Below are 23,152 nucleotides of genomic sequence, written 5' to 3'. Positions count from 1 at the left end.
TAATTAGCACTTTCCTCAGTTTAGAAAGCTTTAGAAGATATCGATATTAGATTTTATAGATAGTATTTCTAGGAGCTCAGCAAAACACGACTGCTCCTGATGGCTGCTGGCTCCGCCCCCCTATATATACATTTTAAAGGGACAGTAAAGTCAAAATTAAACTTCAATGATTCAGTTAGAGCACTGGGTTTCAAAGCTGTCATCAGGCCTCCCCAACAGGCCAGGTTTTCAGGATTACTATGGATGAGAGCTGATAAAATAACCGTGTTTACTAATCAGCTGATTATTTCACCTGTGCTCCAGTTCAAATATCCTCAACATGTGGCCTGTTATTGCTGCTCCTTCAACATAGGATGCCAAGAGAATGAAGCACACTTGATAATAGAAGTAATTAGAAAGTTATTTATGGGGTTCTATGTCCCTTTAATTGATTTTGAGTGTTAGTTTCCCATATATATGTTACCATTTACCAATGACTTGTTATGCATGCTGCGGAGTATGAAATGCATTTGATTTTGGTTCTTTTCAGTTAATTGTCGTATTTGAAACACATGACGTGGTGGCAGGCTTAACATTTGTTGGCCAACATATAAGGGGGGGGGGGGCTGACCACTGGCTCAGTCAGGGGCCCCGAAATTTCTAGTGGCAGCCCTGTTCAGGGAAGCTGCCACTGATACAGCAAGCACAGGAGACTCATCAGGCACAGGATACAGGGATAGCAGGTAAGAACAAGTTGTACTCCAAAACAACTTAGCCCAGAGCGATTGGCTGAGTGGATTTATATAGGAACTACACACCTGTAGCCATTTAGGGGGTAGTTCCTGTAATTAGGAACGGCCCCTTTAAACTAGGTCTGGTTAAATTATAAGCAAGATCTTCCTCCTCTAACATTTGCAGCTATAATCTATGATATCTCCCTGTAAAATTGCTTTTACAGTTTCTCATAATAAATCTGCGTTTTCACATGGTCAGCATTATTGTCATTAAAATGTCACTGATCCTCTAGAAATGTCTAGGAGTGTACTAAGTAGGAAAATATAATATTTGATTATTTCTTGGTTTAGGGACACTGTTCAGACACAAAGTATTAGGGGCATGATCAGAAATAGCAATACTAACAAGGTTAACCTTTGTAACCAAGCGTTCTACTAACTTAAAACAAAAACAAAAACAGAGGCGCCACATGTGTAGATCAATAAAAACTAAAACATCCAATAAAGGAGCAGAATAAGGGTACTCACAAAGGAGGAGGCACTCTCTCGTGCCAATAGGAGCAGGCTGGTTTTCAACAGCAAACCAGCTGGCTGTGTGTGGATCTCCCCCAAATACGCTGGAAGTCTCTGTCTTCTGAATCCCAGTCCAATGCTCCTGATGGTAATGACGATCTCCAGCCGAAACTGCAGTAGGAACAGGAGGAAGGGCTGTACTGCCCTTAGGTTACTGATATAAGGATAGTCACACCAACACCAGACTTATGTAAAAGTATAAAATCTGTATTTTATTGTACAAAATAAAAATACCAAAAGGTATGACAAATTACAGCTGGGTGGTGACAACCTATCTCCCCACAAAATACCATATAGCAAGATACAATATAGCGACGCGTTTCTAGGGGAACACCCCGTTTCCTCAGGCTTGTATATTCATTGTATATATGGATGCCCTTTATATAGGGCTCAGTAACCTAATGTTCAAACGAACCCTCCCCTTCCTTTAAACAGATTATCCTATCACTAAGACCTTCTACATCTAGGGCCATTATTACCCCATCTACTCCATCTGGGTCTTTTTTAGAGAATTCGAATCTCGCACCCCTATGGAGGCGACCGAACCCTACCACAAACCAAAAGAAAAGACCTTACCCAAACGGGGAAGGAGAGGGAGAGGGAAAACCAACAAAAAAGAAAAACTCCTAAAATTAAGAAAGGGTATATTCAATCTCTCTTCCCATACACTCTCTGACGATGAAGTGAGAGTTTTGGGAAGAGGTCTTTCTTATTGCCCTCCCAATCCTCATAATATCTTTGAGCTTTTCATAGATCTCAATAAATATACCCGCAAACTGTCTATTCAGAGATATTTTGCAATGAAGGCATTGAGAAAACAAAACATAGAAGGTTTACCTGTTCTATTGAATTCAAGTCAGACGAGAAACCCTTCTATGGTTCTATCATATGATCCGAGCTCACTAATGGAGGAATTATTTGAGGGGGTAATACACACCTCATTGGCCCCTCCCTCATCCTTCTATCCTCCTAAGGAGGAAGTGTCTTACATTGATTTATACCAGCAATTGGTCTTAGAGGATTTTGAATCTATGCCAAAAAGGATTATAGGAAAAAAGAAAACTTGGCCTAATGAAGCCAGAGCCCTTAGAAGTCTGATGGATGACCAAAATTTGGTCATCCGTCAGGCTGACAAGGGCGGAGGCATAGTTCTACAAAACTACTCAGACTATGTCAAAGAAGCTTGTCGAATTTTAGAAGATACTGATTATTACACTAAATTAACGTACGACCCCACCACAGAATATACTAAAACTCTTATCACCTTACTGGAACAAGGCCTCAATTTAAAGATTCTTACTAAAAAAGAGAAAAGATATCTGACTCCTGACCATCCGAGCATACCGTATTACTACCATCTCCCCAAATTGCACAAGAATGAAAAAGTGCCTCCAGGTAGGCCTATTATAGCTGGCATGAATAGTATTACCGACAGATTGTCAGAATATATTGACATCTACCTACAGAGGTATGTCATCAATTTACCATCTTATATTAAGGATACTAAAGACTTGCTCAATAAACTTTCTCTTGTGCAATTGGACAAAAGTAAGAATTATCTTTGGCTTTCATGTGATGTCGGATCGCTCTATTCACATGATTTGGGGATTTACACCACACAGATATATTTGAATAGAGACCTGTACATGCCTTCAATTCAAAAGGAATATTTAATTTCACTCATTAATTTTATTTTAAAACACAATTATTTTCAGTTTCTTGACACTTTTTTCTTACAGATCAGGGGAACGGCCATGGGCACCAGATTTGCCCCGAGTTTTGCCAATCTATTTATGGGTTGTTATGAAGATTTTTACATCTATAACTCACAATGGAGGGGCAATCTGGTGTTCTATGGCCGTTATATAGATGACCTTATCTTCATTTTTGATGGCTCAGAGTCAGAAGCCTTAGACTTTGTATCACGTTTAAACGATAACAACATGGGCATTGGGTTTACCCATAATCTACAAAAGGAAAGCATTGAGTTTTTAGATGTGATCCTTTCTTGGGATCAGAAAGAAAATATATCTACGTCCACTTTTTTAAAAAAAGTGGACTGCAATAATTTTCTACATTTTTCAAGCAACCATTTAACGAAATGGAAAACTAATATTCCTTTCAGCCAGTTTTGTAGACTGCGTAGGAACTGCAGTACCATCGACCAATATAATCAGCAATCGCAGATACTCAAATGCAGATTTATTGAAAAGGGATACCCGGCTGAATTGATAACAAAGGGCTATGAGAGAGCCAAAAACCTATATAGGGAACAACTACTATCATCTGTCCCATCTAAAGATAGAGATAGGAAGACGTTTGTGAATAAACAACCCCTGTTTGTAAAACAATACAACTCAAATCACAAAATCATTAATAAAGTCCTCAAGAAACATTGGCCGATCCTTTTAAAAGACCCAGTCTTGAAAAAAACACCCCCATCTCAACCTAAATTAGTTTTCAAAAGAGCCCCTACTTATAAACAAAAATTAGCCCCCAGTAAGGTGGTCATGTCAAGAAAGAAATCTGTTAATATAACCAGATTGGGTGATCAGACTCATAACAACCATACCTTTAATAAAATAGGGGCTTTTAGATGTGGAAAGAAACGATGTCACATGTGCAAATATATAACACACGGTCACAGTGATATATTATCCAACAACACAAGGGAGTCATTCCCTATTAAAAGCCGATTGTCTTGTGACTCCAACTATATAATATATGCACTGTCCTGCCAATGTGGGATCCAGTATATAGGTAGGACCTGTAGAAAGGTTAGGACCAGATGGAGCGAACACCTGAGGAACATTAAATCCAAATCATCTAAACATAGTGTCTCTAGACATATTTGTAATAGCTATATCCCTGGTAAATGCTCATTCAAAATAACACCATTAGAAAGAATTCCTCCAAGTAATTTGTATAATAGGTTCTCTAAATTGAGACAAAGGGAAACCTATTGGATTTTTAAATTCAATAGTTTATTTCCCACTGGCCTTAATGAGGTTATAGACTCTGCAGCATTTTTGTAAATATCTGTGTTCATATATATACATAGGATACTGTTGTTAACAATGCATCCATAGTAATATGTGCATTTGTTCGCTGGACTTTCCCTACCCAATTGTTGTTAGCTTTTGCATCAACATGTTTTATAGTTTAGATCACACACATAGGAAATCTATATTACTATTCGTTATAGTTAGATGCATTACATCTTACTCTGGGGCATATTTTATATTTCACTTTTGTAGTCTTTAGTCTATATGGTTAGTCCTTCATATCACTAGATCACATTATTCAGGACTACATTTTTTCACATAACCCACACATTTTATTGTCACACATCGCTAGTCTACTCTCACACCTTTAACACCTTCCACTATAGCCCCATACTGGGCGACAGTGTCATCATAGTCTATACTTGTTTGTTCACATTTTTTATTAATATAGTCCACTTACATACATTATATTATATTTCACCTACACATATATATATGTTAGTCACTTATCCTTCACTAGTTATTTACAATCAAACACATTACGCCACTTCACTTGTATTTATTCATTAACATGGCATCCTAGAGATCTATTTGATCGCCAAAATCACAAGTCAAAATATTCTATTTTGAGTTGACTGGTGTATTTTGTAGTTTCTTATTAAAAGCCATTTTTCTTGTTCTTATCGACTAACACGGCAACTTAGAGATCTATTTGATCGCCAGAATTATAAGACAAAATATTTTATTTTTTAATTGACTTGTGGATCTTGTAGCTTATCGCCAAGAGTTCACGAGGTATAATTTCACATCTATAGAGATATTTAATTCCCTTTTTTGTCTTACCATATCAAGCACAATTATATATATGTTAACAACCAATTATATGGTGTTCACTACATTCCATAGTTTCCTATTGGTGTTAGATACATATGGGCGTAACCATCTCGCCCTACGTTACCTTAATGGGTAGAGATACATATTATGTACGGGCTAAGGCGATCATGTGATCATGCGTCATTTCTTTTGACGTCCGAAACCACGGTCATAGCTATTTGCTAGTCCTCCTACTTGTAGTTTAGAGCACGCATTACAGAGCGTAACCTATGATAATAAGACATAAGGACAGGCCCCCAACACAGCTTTATTCTATTGGCTAGGAATGAAACATATGTTAGTTTGTTTACTTCTATATCCACATTGACAGGGCACGATCGAAACTGGCAATCTTCGATCTAATTCTTTACCATCATATATTGGTTTTAGACACATTGCCAAATAATGGTTTTTATTTGACAACATAAGTTTAACACATAGATTCGATTAATTACGCATAACACCACCACAACAATTGGGAGTATAGAGAAAGGAAGGAAGTGATAGGATAATCTGTTTAAAGGAAGGGGAGGGTTCATTTGAACATTAGGTTACTGAGCCCTATATAAAGGGCATCCATATATACAATGAATATACAAGCCTGAGGAAACGGGGTGTTCCCCGAGAAACGCGTCACTATATTGTATCTTGCTATATAGTATTTTGTGGGGAGATAGGTTGTCACCACCTAGCTGTAATTTGTCATACCTTTTGGTATTTTTATTTTGTACAATAAAATACTGATTTTATACTTTTACATAAGTCTGGTGTTGGTGTGACTATCCTCATATCAGTAACCTAAGGGCAGTACAGCCCTTCCTCCTGTTCCTACTGCAGTTTCGGCTGGAGATCGTCATTACCATCAGGAGCATTGGACTGGGATTCAGAAGACAGAGACTTCCAGCATATTTGGGGGAGATCCACACACAGCCAGCTGGTTTGCTGTTGAAAACCAGCCTGCTCCTATTGGCACGAGAGAGTGCCGCTTCCTTTGTGAGTACCCTTATTCTGCTCCTTTATTGGATGTTTTGGTTTTTATTGATCTACACATGTGGCGCCTCTGTTTTTGTTTTTGTTTTGACATCATAGAATTGCATCATCCCTTTGGGTGAAGACAGAGAGCGGCCTTTTCAAGGATTGGGGGACACTTGAGGACATCTGCTGGACTTTCCAGATCTGGTTTGCCCAGATTATTGATTTGTATAATTCTTCAAACTAACATATAGTTTTATACATTTAGAATTTAATATATTTTGTGTGGTTATATACTGTTCAAAATATTGATATTTGTTCCATTGTTATTTGATACTCCTTTACATCTATACATAAGTATATATATTTTTTATCTATATATACATTTTATGTAAGAGTTAAGCGCCTCCTATAGAAGCCTAGTGATTGTTTTCATCACGGTGACTTCTTTATTGTTCTACTAACTTAGAAGTGAGGAAGAGGTCAATAGCCAAGAGCATACCATGTGCCTTTGAGGCACACCTGTAATCCCTACTAGTCGAATCACCAAATGTCTTTTAGCCCAAGAGAGTTTTTAGGGCAAACTGAGCTGGCGCTCTTGGAATTCCATGGAGAGTGATGTTCAAGGGGTCACTGATTCTGTCTAAATCTGGATTTGGAGTTTAATTTAATTTCCCCAGCCATAATTATTTCAGTATCAAGAAATGTTATTAGCTGCTGAATTGTCTCATGTATTGGGCCATAGATTCTACACACAGTATAGAAAGTGTTAAACAGTAAGAAAGTGGCGATCCACTACTTTTGTAACTATTTGGGGGGATAGCAACTCCCCTACTGGAATTGTTAAATGGAGCACTGATATCCTCAGCAGTCAACTTTTCTTTAAGTTTAACATGCTCCAGGGAATTAAGGTGGGTTTCCTGTGGAAACATTATTATTATTATTTTATTATTATTGTACTTTATTTATGAAGCGCCATCATATTCCGCAGCGCTGTCCATGGATACAGTTCATTTAAATAAAACAATAATATAAAACTGCTAAGAGACAGGACAAAATTTACAAACACATACAGGAGGAATTGAGGGCTCTATTCCAGTGGCTTTTTGCCATCTAGAAACATAGGCATCTATTTATCAAGCCGTCAACTTACCTGCATTCGACGACACCAATACGCTCGCCTAAGATCGCCTAACATTGCTGCCGCGGACCTGAATACGCTCTCCAAAATTATCAAAAAAGCGTCAAAAAGCTGCGCACCAAGTACGGTGCGATGAGCAGCGGACTGTTGTTAACTAACAGTCAACAATCTTGCTGCTCTTCGGCTTTTTTACAGCTTTCTTGGTACCCTGTCACTAAACACCCATACTATACTATACAGTTTACCCCCTAAACCACCGCTCCTGGAGCCTACCGCAACTAAATAAATTGTTTAACCCCCAAACCGCCGCTCCCGGAGCCCACCGCAACTAAATAAATTGTTTACCCCCTAAACCGCTGCTCCCAGAGCCAACGCAACTAAATAAATAATTTAACAACTAAACCCCCGCTCCCGGAGCCCACCGCAACTAAATAAATTGTTTAACCTCTAAACCGCCGCTCCCGGAGCCCACCGCAACAAAATTAATTGTTTAACCCCTAAACCTCCGCTCCCGGAGCCCACTACCACCTACATTATACTTATTAACCCCTAATCTGCCCCCCCTACACTGCCGCCACTATATTAAATTTATTAACCCCTAATCTGCCCCCCCTACACCGCCGCCACTATATAAAATTTATTAACCCCTAAACCTAAGTCTAACCCTAACCCTAACACCCCTAACTTAAATATAATTTAAATAAATCTACATAAATATTCCTAGCATTAAAAAAATCATTCCTATTTAAAACTAAATACTTACCTATGAAATAAACCCTAAGATAGCTACAATATAACTAATAGTTACATTGTAGCTATCTTAGGGTTTATTTTAATTTTACAGGCAACTTTGTACAATAGTTATTAAATAGTTATTAACTATTTAATAACTTCCTAGTTAAAATAAATACAAATATACCTGTAAAATAAAACCTAACCTAAGTTACAATTACACCTAACACTACACTATAATTACATTAATTCCCTAAATTAACTACAATTAAATAAAATTAAATACAATTATCTAAAGTACAAAAACAAACAAACACTAAATTACAGAAAATAATAAACTAATTACAAGATGTTTAAACTAATTACAGCTAATCTAATCCCCCTAATAAAATAAAAAAGCCCCCCAAAATAAAAAAGCCCTACCCTACACTAAATTACAAATAGACCTTAAAAGGGCCTTTTGCGGGGCATTGCCCCAAAGTAATCAGCTCTTTTACCTGTAAAAAAAAATTACAAACCCCCCCAACATTAAAACCCACCACCCACCCAACCAACCTAACACTAACCCCTTGAAGATCACCCTACCTTGAGACGTCTTCACCCAACTGGGCCGAAGTCCTCAACAAAGCCAGGCGAAGTGGTCCTCCAGACGGGCAGAAGTCTTCATCCAAGCCGGGCAGAAGAAATCCTCCAGACGGGCAGAAGTCTTCATCTGGGTGGCATCTTCTATCTTCATCCATCCGGCGCAGAGCGGGTCCATCTTCAAGACATCCGACGCGGAGCATCCTCTTCATCCGGAGTCTTCTTCAACAACTGATCCAATCAGCCAATAGGATTGTTCTCGCATTCTATTGGCTGATTGGATCAGCCAATAGGATTGAAGTTCAATCATATTGGCTGATTGCATCAACCAATAGGATTTTTCCTACCTTTATTCCGATTGGCTGATAGAATTATATCAGCCAATCGGAATTGAAGGGACGCCGTCTTGAATGACGTCACTTAAAAGACCCGTCATTGTTGAAGAAGACTCCGGATGAAGAGGATGCTCCGCGTCGGATGTCTTGAAGATGGATCCGCTCCTTGCCGGATGGATGAAGATAGAAGATGCCGCCTGGATGAAGACTTCTGCCCGTCTGGAGGACCACTTCGCCCGGCTTCGTTGAGGACTTCGGCCCGGTTGGGTGAAGACGTCTCAAGGTAAGGTGATCTTCAAGGGATTAGTGTTAGGTTTTTTAAGGAGGGATTGGGTAGGTTTTAGAGTAGGGTTGGTTGGGTGGGTGGTGGGTTTTAATGTTGGGGGGGTTGTAATTTTTTTTACAGGTAAAAGAGCTGATTACTTTGGGGCAATGCTCTGCAAAAGGCCCTTTTAAGGGCTATTTGTAATTTAGTGTAGGGTAGGGCTTTTTTATTTTGGGGGGCTTTTTTATTTTGTTAGGGGGATTAGATTAGGTGTAATTAGTTTAAAAATCTTGTAATTATTTTATTATTTTCTGTAATTTAGTGTTTGTTCTTTTTGGACTTTAGATAATTTTATTTAATTGTAGTTAATTTAGGGAATTAATTTAATTATAGTGGTAGTGTTAGGTGTAATTGTAACTTAGGTTAGGGTTTATTTTACAGGTATATTTGTATTTATTTTAACTAGGAAGTTATTAAATAGTTAATAACTATTGTACCTAGTTAAAATAAATACAAAGTTGCCTGTAAAATAAAAATAAACTCTAAGATAGCTACAATGTAACTATTAGTTATATTGTAGCTATCTTAGGGTTTATTTTATAGGTAAGTATTTAGTTTTAAATATGAATAATTTATGTAATGCTAGGAATATTTATTTAGATTTAAATTATATTTAAGTTAGGGGGTGTTAGGGTTAGGGTTAGACTTAGGTTTAGGGGTTAATAAATTTAATAAAGTGGCGGCGGTGTAGGGGGGGCATATTAGGGGTTAATAAATTTAATATAGTGGCGGCGGTGTAGGGGGGGGCAGGTTAGGGGTTAATAAGTATAATGTAGGTGGCGGCGGTGTAGGCGGGCAGATTAGGGGTTAATAAGTATAATGTAGGTGGCGGTGGGCTCCGGGAGCGGCGGTTTAGTGGTTAAACACTTTATTTAGTTGTGGCGGGCTCTGGGAGCGGCGGTTTAGGGGTTAATAATTATAATGTAGGTGGCGTCGGTGTAGGGGGCGGCAGATTAGGGGTGTTTAGACTCGGGGTACATGTTAGGGTGTTAGGTGTAAACGTTCCCATAGGAATCAATGGGATATCGGGCAGCAGCGAACATAAGCTTTCGCTGCTTTCAGACTCCCATTGATTCCTATGGCATCCGCTGCCTCCAGGGCAGCAGATTGAAAACCAGGTACGCTGGGCCGGAATAGTGCCGAGCATACCTGGTAGACTTTTGGTAGCAAAAATTAGTCAGATTGTGCCGAACTTGCGTTCAGAACATCTGTAATGACGTAAGCATCGAGTCCGGTGGATCGTATGTTACGTCACTAAATTCTACTTTTGCCGGTTTGATAACTAAGGCGAATCAGGCTCGCCACAAATACGCTGAGGAATTCTAGCGTATTTGCGGTTGACAGCTTGATAAATAGATGCCATAATATCTATTTGTGGTTGTCCTTTTAAGGAGCAAATTATCCCACCTATATTTTGCGAGACTAATTTCATTGCCATCCTTGGCTATCTGCAAAGAGATGGCGTGTGAGTGATATGACAAACATTCCGGCCAACCCTCCCAAGTGACATTTTGCAATCTTCAAACATTGAAAAGCAGAATGTTTGAAAAAGAACAAAATCTAAGAGAAACAATATGCGCTAGAAGAAATTAGTTAAGAATATTTTAATTTGAATTCAGACATTTTGCCACTGCAATATGCTGCCTTTGTATACTTTGGTTATATGTTTACAGTAGCGATCTCACCCAGAATTCTGCATCTCAACAGGCTGCTGTACATCTCGTTGGTCTTTCCGAATTTACTCACCGAAAATAAAGCTACTACACCATAAAAATAACCTTCACAGGCAAAGCTTCGCTAATAATTATGAGGCCTTTTCAGTCACTATTAGGTAGAGAAAATAATAAAAAAATAATAATAAAATCATCCCTGTTGGCAGAGGCATTTATAAAAGTATCTGTGACTAGAGCCCAAGTAAACAAAAGAAAACAGATCCTGTATGTGGTATGTCATTAAGGGGTTAAAACTCCATAGTCTCTAAATATATTTTGTCCTTCTTGGCTTTGTTATGGTTTATCACCAGAAGGTGCTCTTTAGGTATATTATTATTTATCACTTACACTGATGTTGGTTTTATAGCATGTAATTCCACATAAAATCATGTCTGTGGTTCTAAACCTGATCTAAAATATACTTTACTAAAAAACAACAACAACAACAGGAATTTGTGCTGGTCACCTTGAAAAAATGGATTTACAAATGATGAATACTTTGGTTGAAAAGTTATTTTTTTACCAAACAGGTTAAATAAGCAGATCATATCATTTATCAGCTTTATTCCTGTATATTTAATTTTGAAAGATTCTTAGGTATACAAACTGTGGCAATAATGTCAATATATTCTGTTTCAGATCACTGTAAAGTATTATACTTAAGTACAGAGGATCTATAGTAGTATCTTATTAGAATATATTTATAAATATTAAAGGGACAGTCAAGTCCAAAAAAAACTTTCATGATTCAAATAGGGCATGTCATTTTAAAAAACTTTCCTATTTACTTTTATCACTAATTTTGCTTTGTTCTCTTGGTATTCTTAGTTGAAAGCTAAACCTTGGAGGTTCATAAGCTAATTTCTTAGACCTTGAAGGCCGCCTCTAATCTAAATGCATTTTGATCATTTTTCCCCACTAGAGGGCAATAGTTCATGTGTTTTTTTATATAGATAACATTGAGCTCAAACACGTGAATTTACCATGGAGTCAGCTCTGATTGGCTAAAATGCAAGTCTGTCAAAAGAACTGAAATAAGGGGGCAGTCTGCTGAGGCTTAGATACAAGGTAATTACAGAGGTAAAGCATGTATAATTATAACTGTGTTTGTTATGCAAAACTGGGGAAATGGTAATTAAGGGATTGATTATCTATCTTTTAAAACAACAAAAATTCTGGTGTTGACTGTCCCTTTAAGAATATTGGAGGATAAAATCGATCTATCTATCATCTTTCAATCTATTGATATATATTTATATTGGGCCACATATATACAGAAATTTAAAGGACTGGGATCAAGGCATAGATCCATAAAATCCAGACCTCAGCCTTAGTTTATGTGTGTACTAAATATTTTTTACATGCTTGGTATCAGTAAGTCTGCCATACAAATAGAATAATTTAAACTTTTTATTTTCTTCAAGATAATCTGGAAAATAACAGAACTTCACTTGTTTCCCAAACATAGCTGTTGGTCACTTCCTTAATAGATTTTTCATCATGAATTATTGATTGGGGAAAATGTGCACTTTAGAAAAATCAATCACAATGAGGCGTGGAAGCCTGAGCTGGGATGGGAGAAATATGAGAAAAGAAAGGGCCTGTCTGCTTCTGCTGTTTGAATATGAACAAACAGATGATTTTCATCTGATTTGACTATATGGAGCAGAAGGCCAGATGAGCTGTGATTGGCTGTAGATGAAAAGAGAGATATGACAATGCAAACTCAGGCAAATTGAATCACTTGGCAGATATTTTTTTGGCTGGGTACACACTCCCAAACTCTCCTTAGCAGGGCATACTTGCTTTATTGATCATAATATTGAGAACCATCAATTTCTGTTCTTAAAGTTGAGCTGCTTTGGACCCAACCTACATAAGAGGTAAGAATTGTATTCATCTTTCTTCATATAGTGCTTCATTTTCTGATTAATCTCTGACAGGAAAAAAAAAAAAAACTTTTTAAAATGATTTTTTTTCTTTCCAGCTTCTGAGGTATAGAAATGTAACATGAATGTATCAAGTTAGCCTATAAAGTCATACATTGTGAAGTTGATTAAACATTGAAAAGTCATTATTTTCCCCAATCCTTTCATCACACCAGAGTAGGTATTAAATGATATTGACATCTGTATTTGAAAAGCATTGCAGATCTCAGTCCATGTTCGCAAACCCAAAGCTTCTATTATATTGTATATTGTATATTTTTAAACAATAAATTAATATCCAAATCATTATTTGCAAACTGGAAACAAAATAAAAGACCATAACGCAACAGATTTGTTTCTATGGTAGCCCTGTTTCAAGCTAATCACTGACCTGATCCTCACAAATATCCATATCTTTGAAAGGATAACTTTGCAGAAATAAATATTGATAGCCTTTTCAACTGGAATATAATCTCCTCCCTAATATGCAGATATTTCTTAGGGGCATCCCAGTAAGAAGTAGCTTTTCATTCTTGCAAAAGTGCTTTTAAAGGGACATTAAAACATAGCTTTTGTGCAAATCAATACATGATTTAGGCAGTTTGCAGCATTTTAAATAAAACCAAGTTTACAGAATTTGCTTTTAGAACTCTTTATCAAGAATCAATAGGTGTTTAATTTTTTATGAAGTTTTTTGTAATGATGAGCTGGCATTCTGATTTTGTGCATGGTGGTGTGTACTGCATACAAAAGTCTTAAAATACCTCGTATGGAAGATGTTTACATTAACTACCATGTTGTTCTTTACTTTCTAAAACATAAAGACTGAAAACATGGCTGAGCAAGAGTTAAACCATTCTTAATACAATTACCGTAATACCGCTCCCAGTGAAGAACGTATGAAAGATGGCACCCATGTATTCGCTAAGTTGTGCTATGTTTTATTGAAGAGTTCTGACCTTGGAAATACATACACATAGAAATATCAGGTTGTTTTCCCTTCATAAATAGAGCACTTACCACCTAAAGGGGTTTATTATCATACTTATGTAGCACATCCTCCCAGTAATTAAATCTCCCAAAGCACATTTTAACAGTTACATGGGAATAGTTATGTTAAATTGAGAAAGTTAGACATAATTGCAAGCAGAATTTATGATGAAATGATGTTAAGCTTATTAACTTTAATATATAAACTGTATAATATAATAATATAATATAGTATTTGATAGAAGAGTTTATAATCAGAATATACATTCTTTTTCTAACAATTGATCTATCATTAATGTAAGCTGTATGCCATTGAATAGAAATATATATTATGGATAGTGTAAGCATTTAAGTAATTGATTATGTTATTTAACACTGCCATGTGTGATGTCATCAGAGATGTAAATGATGAAGTTACAAATTTCCATGTTTTTAAACGTTTGATTGAAACCTCAAAGTCTGGCTTTAATGTAAGTTTTTTTGCCAATAGATATAAATTCTGGTCCATGCTGACATGGATGGCAATATACAGTTGCTGCTCCAGTTTCACCACATTGCAAAGCTGATCTTATGGATTGTTTGTGCACCAGCTTGAAATGATGCATGCTTTGTGGCATGGGGAATTTTCCTGCCTGAACTAACCATTAGAAGATAGGTAGACTGTGGTCACAAAGTGATTCACATGGTCAGCAATAATATTTAGGGAGGCTGTGGTATTTGATGCTTGTTTGGTATTAAAGGGCAGTAGAGATAAACTTTCATCAGACAAGGTAATGCTTTTCCAGTCTTCTACTGCCCATTTTTTATGATCCTGGGCACACTATAGCAGCAGTTTCAAGGAGGTCTTCTGCTGCCTTAGCCCACACACATGATTGATTCAATGGGGCCCATTTATCTATTTATTCATTTATTTAGGGCCGTGCGTTTCTGATTAGCCTTCAGACTCGCCAGAAACCGTTTTGAAGCAGCGGTCTAAAGATCGCTGCTCCATAACCTGTCCGCCTGCTCTGAGGAGGCGGACAGAGATTGCGTGAAATCAACCCGATCGAATACGATCGGGTTGATTGACACCCCCTGCTAGCGGCCGATTGGCTGCAAATCTGCAGGGGGTGGCGTTGTACCAGCAGTTCACAAGAGCTGCTGGTGCAATGCTGAATGTGGAGAGCGTATTGCTCTCCGCATTCAGCGATGTCTGTCGGACATGATCCGCTGATCGGATCATGTCGGACAGACATTTGTTAAATAGGCCCCAATGTGTTGAGAGTTTAGAGATCCGCTTTTGCGTAGTACAGTTGCAGTATGGTGAATTCTGTTACCTTCCTGTCCGCTTTTAACCAGTCTGGCATCTCCCACCTCTCACATTAATAAGGATTTTTGCCCATAGGATGTTTTTGGAGACCATTATCTCTAAACTTTAGAAACTGATCAGTGATAAAATCCTAGGAAATCAGAGGATTCTGAGATATTTAAACCATCCTGTCAGGCACCAGCAATCATTTCAAAGCCAAATTCACTTAAATTTTCCCCATTGTGATGTTTATTTTGAACCATTTCAGTATGTTTTTATGTATTAGGTTGCTGCCATATGATTGGCTCATTAGATATTTGCATTAACCAATAGAAGTACACTTGTACCTAATAAAGTGGCTACTGACTATTTTTTAATGGGTTTTATTTGCAAATAAAATTACAAAAGTAAATCATTTTATCTACAGTAGTCAAATCATTAAATATGTTCAAACTTTAGTTAATAGGGTATATTTATCATAGTGCAAGCGGACATGATACAATGTAGCGTATCATGTCCGCAGTACATCGATAAATGCCGACAGCGTATGCTGAGGACATGATAAGCTACACTGTATCATGTCCGCTCTTGTGAACTGCTGGTCAATGCCGCCCCCTGCAGGGGGTGTCAATCCGCCCGATAGTATTTGATCGGGTTGATTTCTGTCTGCGGCCTCAGAGCAGATGGACAAGTTATGTAGCAGCGTTCTTTAGACCGCTGCTTCATAACTTCTGTTTCCGGCGAGCCTGAAGGCTCTCGCGAAAACAGGGGCATCAAGCGCCATACGGAGCTTGATAAATTGGCCCCAATAAGTTAATGCCGCTATGCTGACATATATAAAACTGACTTCCCATAGACTATTACTGATTATTCCTCAGTCACTTGTCAAAGATTGACCAGGCCAGTTACCTCTGGGTTTTTATTTGATCTATGTACCATAACCTTACTAATTATCTGATCCACCTTTTTTGTTTTAATAATTAACCAGTAAGTTAAAGGTTAATGAAAGCAATTTAGGGCCAGATTACAAGTGGAGCGCTATCGTTAGCACGACAAGTGTAAACAAGTGCACGGTTAAAATTACTGCAAATTATTTTTCACAAACTTGCTCTTATTTACGTTTCCCATATTTTCTATGGGTAGTGTTGAGCTGCAATATGCGCTCGTATTACAAGTTGAAAGTAAATGCGATTGAGCAAATTAAATCGTATTCACGCTCAAACTTTTTAGGTCACATAAAGAGTTTGTCCGGATTAAACAGTTTCACTAAACTACACTATGAACCCATAAACTGACACCCCCCCCCCCATGTTGCAAACTACCTCTTTAGGATTTCTCTTTTCCAATTAGCATTCTGCCTATGGCAATCTGGGGCTCCCAGCTTTCCTAAAATGATGTGATGATTCAGACCAATAATACTTCGGTAGATGCTTAAACCATCATGAAAGTATTTGAAACAGATATGTAATAAAAATGTTGTTCAAGTCCTCCTCAGGGTAATATCAGCTATTCTCTTTCTAGGTCTCCAGGAGATGGATATGCAGATACTATTATCTAATGACATAGGGCTTGATTATATAAAGCTCTCCACTCAGATGAGATTATATAAATGATTCTCCAGTACTGCGAGATCCCTCATGAGATTCTAAAAGGGCAGATATTGCTATACTTCTCCAAAGGGCATTTCCTGCATTTCTGTATGTGAATGAGAGACACACCCAATGCAATATAGCACTGCATGACATGAAAGTTCTGCTGCATTTACACTTTGTGCTTTGTATTTTATTTACTTTACTTTAGATTAAGTTTTATGAAATTTAAACTGTGTACTTTATACATTGTATTTAGTATTGTGTTTTTCTAGTTTGGAGAGAAATTATAGTGCAGTCTTCACAGGGGCTGAACCCTCTGAATTTTATAAGAAAAAGGGCAGAACCTGGAAGTCCCAGAGAGATGTCTTAACCCCTTAATGACAACTGACGTACCAGGTACGTCATGCAAAAACTAACTGTTAATGACAATAGACGTACCTGGTACGTCAGTTGTCTAACAGAGTGCTGGAAGTGATCACAATCACTTCCAGCAGCTCTGAGGGTATTGCAGTGATGCCTCGATATGGAGGCATCCTGCAATACCCCTTTACAAGACTCCGATGCAGAGAGAGCCACTCTGTGGCCCTCTCTGCACCGGTAGCAATGGTGCCGATGGTGCCAATTTCTGGGTGGGAGGAGGGAGCGTGTGCGCGCGTGCACGATGCGCGTGCGTGTGCACGAGGGGGGCGCATGCACGGGCGTGCGTGCACGGGCGTGCGTGTGCACGGGGCGCGCGTGCATGTGGGCGCACGTGCACGTGCACACATTAGCCACACTGACACCAATGAAGTAAGGAAGGGTAAAAAAAAAGTTAATATTTTTTATTTACATATAAAAGGATCTGGGAGGGGGAGGGGGTGCTGCTACACTACAGAAATAATTCAAAATAAAAATAAAAGTTATAAATAAAATTTAAATACTTTGGTTTGTGGGGCCAAACTGGGTACTGGCAGACAGCTGCCAGTACCCAAGATGGCGGTAATTAGGTAGGGGAGAGGGTTAGAGATCTGGAGGGGGGATCAGGGAGGTTGGTGCTAAGGCAGGGGTCCATCACAACTAAAATATTTTATTATTTTTATTTAAAAAAAAAAAAAAACTTTTATTTAACTCTTTTATTTAGTACTGGCAGACTTTCTGCCAGTACTTAAGATGGCGGGAACAATTGTGGGGTGGGGTAGGGAAGAGAGCTGTTTGGGAGGGATCAGGGGGTGGGATGTGTCAGGTGGGAGGCTGATCTCTAAAATTAACCCTGCAAGCTCCGTACAAGCTACCTAATTTAACCCCTTCACTGCTGGCATAATTCAAGTGTGGTGCGCAGCAGCATTTAGCGGCCTTCTAATTACCAAAAAGCAACGCCAAAGCCATATAAGTCTGCTATTTCTGAACAAAGGGGATCCCAGAGAAGCATTTACAACCATTTGTGCCATAATTGCAGAAGCTGTTTGTAAATAATTTCAGTGGGAAACCTAAAGTTTGTGACAAAATTTGTGAAAAAGTGAACTTTTTTTTTTTTATTGCATTTGGCGGTGAAATGGTGGCATGAAATATACCAAAATGGGCCTAGATCAATACTTTGGGATGTCTTCTATAACAAAATATATACATGTCAAGGGATATTCAGGTATTCCTGACAGATATCAGGGTTCCAAAGTAACTAGCGCTAATTTTGAAAAAAAGTGGTTTGGAAATAGCAAAGTGCTACTTGTATTTATTGCCCCATAAATTGCAAAAAAAGCAAAGAACGTGTAAACATTGGGTATTTCTAAACTCAGGACAAAATTTATAAACTATTTAGCATGGGTGTTTTTGGTGATTGTAGATGTGTAACAGATTTTGGGGGTCAAAGTTAGAAAAAGTGTGTTTTTTTCCATTTTTTCCTCATATTTTATCATTTTTTAGTAAATTATAAGATATGATGAAAATAATGGTATCTTTATAAAGTCCATTTAATGACGAGAAAAACGGTATATAATATGTGTGGGTACAGTAAACGAGTAAGAGGAAAATTACAGCTAAACGCAAACACTGCAGAAATGTAAAAATAGCCATTGTCATTAAGGGTAAGAAAATTGAAAAATGGTCCGGTCATTAAGGGGTTAAATAGAAAGTAATGAGGCTCTCTGTGATACCTTATTTCACACAGGGGAGATTGAAGTTAATAGGAAAACACTTGGGAATTATATAAAGGCTCAGTTTGCAGCATATTCAAATTAAACTGAAATTTTGTCACTGAAATTCAATTTAGAATGCAAAGATACCCAAAAATAACAAAAATCCACCGTCCAGAATGCAAAAATGTTTTGTTGTTTTTTGTGAATCTTAATGTTACAATGTATATATGTTAAAAGTTGGCATGTGAATCATTATTTCTATAAGCTGCAATCATACACATTCAGACCACATTTTTAAAGTATAACAATTTAGAATACAATGTCCTAGATTCATAGATGCTGTAGCTGACAAGATGTTAAAGGGGGATTAAACATGTCCCTTTAATACTGCTCTTTATATGGCATACAATTAGTAAAATTTTCTGTATATGAAGCTGACAAATACCTCTAGGTGTGGCCTGATTGGGCAAGATTACAAGTGGTGTGGCAAATCAGTTGCGAAAACTCTGCGCATGCTATGGCTTTTTCACATTTGGGGTTGCGTAGCTATTACAAGTTGCAAAATAACTTATTTTGTGTGCGTGTTAAGCCACGTAATCCAAACTCAATTGCTCCTTCCCCCTCACCACCTGCACTGTTCATTAGCCCATCTCTCTTAAACTCACCTTACTTTTGTACTCATGAACTAAATTCCTAAACACTCTCTCTCCTCCCTGCACCTCATCCCAAAAACAGTCTTATTACTGCAAAGATATAGAAACACCTGTTACACACAACAATGGTAACTCTAGGGGGTGCTAGAATAGATAAATAATGAAGGAACAAATATATAATAAAAATATAAAGAACCTATAAAATAGCAATATAGATAATATATTACATCAACAAGAATTCTATGACCCTAGAACTAATAAATAACAAATATGCACTAAAATATAAAAATCAAATTATAATGAAATAAAATGCAATAGAACATGGGCTCTCATAAAATGTGACATATACAAGCGAAATGTTCAAAATAAAGAGAATAATACAATTAGATATGTATCTTGATAGTTCTTATCTGTGTGGGATTCGGATATCCAAATAGTTCCAAAGGTGAACAGTCCCTCCAGATATGTATTAATCCTCTTAATTGGCACAGGTATGGGAATCACACTTGAATTCTGAAGTCAGCTCCTTGTCACAAAACCAATCTGGATAGGAACTTTCTCTGTGCAAAAAAAATCACAAGACAAGGGCGCCTCCTCGTGTGATACAGTATGAACTAACATAAAAAATGTGAATACCAAATTATACTCACAAAGATGGCAGCACTCTGTTGTGATAATGGAGGAGGACTGGGAGTTCACAGTGTCCCAGTTCACTGCACCAGGCAATACAGCAAGTCACTCCAGGGTAAGATATGTCTCAATCAAGCTCAGACTCTCAGCAAAGAGTTAAAATACCATAGTTTAATGGTGCAATAAAATACAATACACAATGTCACATATGTGACACTAAAAATGGATAAGTAAGCAACGCGTTTCTCAAACCTCTGTCTGTTTCCTCAGGCTTCTATCCAAAAACAGAGTACTGGGGAATTTGGTATTCACATTTTTTATGTATGTTCATACTGTATCACACGAGGAGGCGCCCTTGTCTTTGTGATTCCTTTTGCACAAAGAAAGTTCATTACTGCAAATCTGCATCTCATCTTATGTCACTCTCCCTCTTGCTGCTGGTAACATCTCCCCTAATCCTGGTCCCTAACAACTTTCTAGCCATGCACATCCAAGTGTACCTTTCCATAGACTCAGAAAACAAAACTCTGGTAACCTTACTCACATTTCTCTTCTATCTAAAGCCACTACCCCCTTTACTTGTGCACTCTCTATATATCTATCTATTGGGTTCTTGTAAAGCATGGCTATTCACCCATAAGGGTCTCAAGGTGCTGAGGGTTGCAGTTCAGTCGAAGAGCTAGGTCTTGAGGTCCTTTCTGAACTTAGTTAGGGCGATAGCTTGTCTGAGGTGCAGCGGGAGGGTGTTCCAAGTCTTGGCTGCCAGGTGAGAGAAGGATCTGCCTCCCGCTGTGGTTGAGAAGCTTGAAGGTTATTCTTTTGTTGATGGGGAGCCAGTGCAGGACCCACAGGCGTTTGCTGATGTGGCATTGACGAGGGATGTCGAGGATTAGTCTGGCCTAGGCGTTCTGAATGCGCTGTAGTCTCTTTTGAGGTTGTAGGAGCCAGGGTTTGTGGCGCTGGGCGCGGTCCAGGCGGGGACGGGTGCTGACGGGCTTGCCTTTGGCACGCCAGCCCCACAGTCGCGCAGCAACTTCCATTAAATAGGTGCTGGGAGGTGGGAGGGTTGTGAGGCTGGGAGGCGGGGGGCAGGGCAGTGGCTGTAGAAAGAAAGTTAAGAAAGGGAGTTACCTGTACTGTGTTGGGAGGCGGGGGGCAGGGCAGTGGCTGTGGCATGGGAGAGACAAGCAGGAGGAGAGCAGGCAGGAAGAAACTGCTGTCTCAAACTAAGGCAGCAGCAACCTCCATAAAATAGGTGCCGGGAGGTGGGAGGGCTGTGAGGCGGGGGCAGGGCAGTGGCTGTAGAAAGAAAGTTAAGAAAGGGAGTTACCTGTGCTGTGTTGGGAGGCGGGGGGTAGGGCAGTGTCTGTAGCATGGGAGAGACAGGCAGGAGGAGAGCAGGCAGGAAGAAACTGCTGTCTCATACTAAGGCAGCAGCGACCTCCATTAAATAGGTGCCGGGAGGTGGGAGGGCTGTGAGGCTGGGAGGCGGGGAGCAGGGCAGTGGAGGTAGAAAGAACATTAAGAAAGGGAGTTACCTGTGCTGTGTTGGGAGGTGGGGGGCAGGGCAGTGGCTGTGGCATGGGGGAGACAAGCAGGAGGAGAGCAGGCAGGAAGAAGCTGCTCACTCTGGAACTCTGTTTGCAACAAGTTCACTTCTATCAATGACCTCTTTATCTCCCATTCCCTCAACCTTCTGGCTCTCACAGAAACGTGGTTCTCTCCTTTAGACATTGTCACATGGGAGTCTCCACCTCAGCCACACTCTTAGGTCTGGTAATAGACAAGAAGGTGGTGTAGGTATTTTACTTTCTTCTCATTAAAACCTTTTAAACAAATACAACCCATCTTTTCCCTCACATTTTCCTCAATCGAAACCCACAAGATTAGCTTATTCTCTCCCCTCTCTATACGTGTTGCAGTCATATACCACTGCTCTGGCTCCTCAACTCAATTTCTAGATCACTTTGCTGCCTGGCTACCCTATTTCCTTTCCTCAGACACCCCTGCCCTCATTCTTGGCGACTTCAACATCCCTCTTGACAATCCCACTGCCTCCTCTGCAAAACAAATTCTACAACTCACTTCCTCTGTTGGTCTGTTACAATGGACTGACTCTCCCACTCACAAAGATGGTCACTCCCTTGATCTGATCTTTAGCTATCGATGCACTATTTCAAACTTCACAAACTCCCCTTTTCCTCTTTCTGACCATCATCTCCTCACTTGCAACATCACATTCCTCTCTACATCTCTTCCTCTTTCTACCCCTCACAACAAACTTCACAGAAGGATTATGTCATTAGATCAGCAACAGCTCGCTAGTTCTCTCAAACCTCTCCTCTCATCCATCTCTTCCTTTTCCTGCCATAACCAATCTATCTGCCACTATAATTCCACCCTTACATCGGTCCTTGACAATCTGACCCCTCCTAACATAGCTCGGAAATCACACACTCATCCTCAGCCCTGGCATACTCCTCTGACACGGTACCTACGCAGATGTTTCGGTACTGCTGAGCAGCACTGGAGAAAATCTCAGAGTTCAGCTGACTTTCTTCACTACAAGTTCCTCTTGAACTTTCTTCAAACCCAAAACATCTCCCAGCGCCTATAGTTTTAATAGAAAGTTGTTGTTTTTTCTTAATTAACAAAGTAGATTGCAGAAAAGATGAATATACAGTATAGGCGTTCCGTGGGAGTTTCATGGGCGTTCCATGGGAGTAACCTGTATTTTAATGGGGTAACATTGTCGTGGGTTTCTATTATTCAAAGCACTGTCCTCCATTTTAGCTTCACCTTTTCAGCCATATCAGGCTCACCTGATTTTTAGTGGCAATATTTTCCGGTCTGACAAATCTAATAAGTGTACAGTGAAACTGAATATACATATATATAATTTGAAGTGTTACTACACAGAAAACATTTTTTATTTTCTCAAACAGTCTGTGATGTGTAATCTTGCTTTAAAGACATCCCCCGATGCCTACATTGGAG

General features: G+C 38.8%; 1 protein-coding gene across 1 annotated transcript in view; it reads left to right on the top strand.

Annotated features, from left to right (window-relative positions):
* Positions 1-12,733: 12,733 nt before the first annotated feature.
* AVIL (advillin) overlaps positions 12,734-23,152 on the top strand; it is a 220,141-nt gene continuing 209,722 nt past the window's right edge. Inside the window, exon 1 of the mRNA XM_053708212.1 lies at positions 12,734-12,846. The gene's annotated coding sequence lies outside the window, so the exon portion shown is untranslated. The remainder of the gene's footprint in view (positions 12,847-23,152) is intronic.

The sequence above is a fragment of the Bombina bombina genome, chromosome 3 (genome assembly GCF_027579735.1).
Source record: "Bombina bombina isolate aBomBom1 chromosome 3, aBomBom1.pri, whole genome shotgun sequence".
Classification (NCBI taxonomy): Eukaryota; Metazoa; Chordata; class Amphibia; order Anura; family Bombinatoridae; genus Bombina; species Bombina bombina.
The sequence above is the reverse complement of the archived record's forward strand: the minus strand, read 5'-3'. Positions and strand labels throughout refer to the sequence as shown.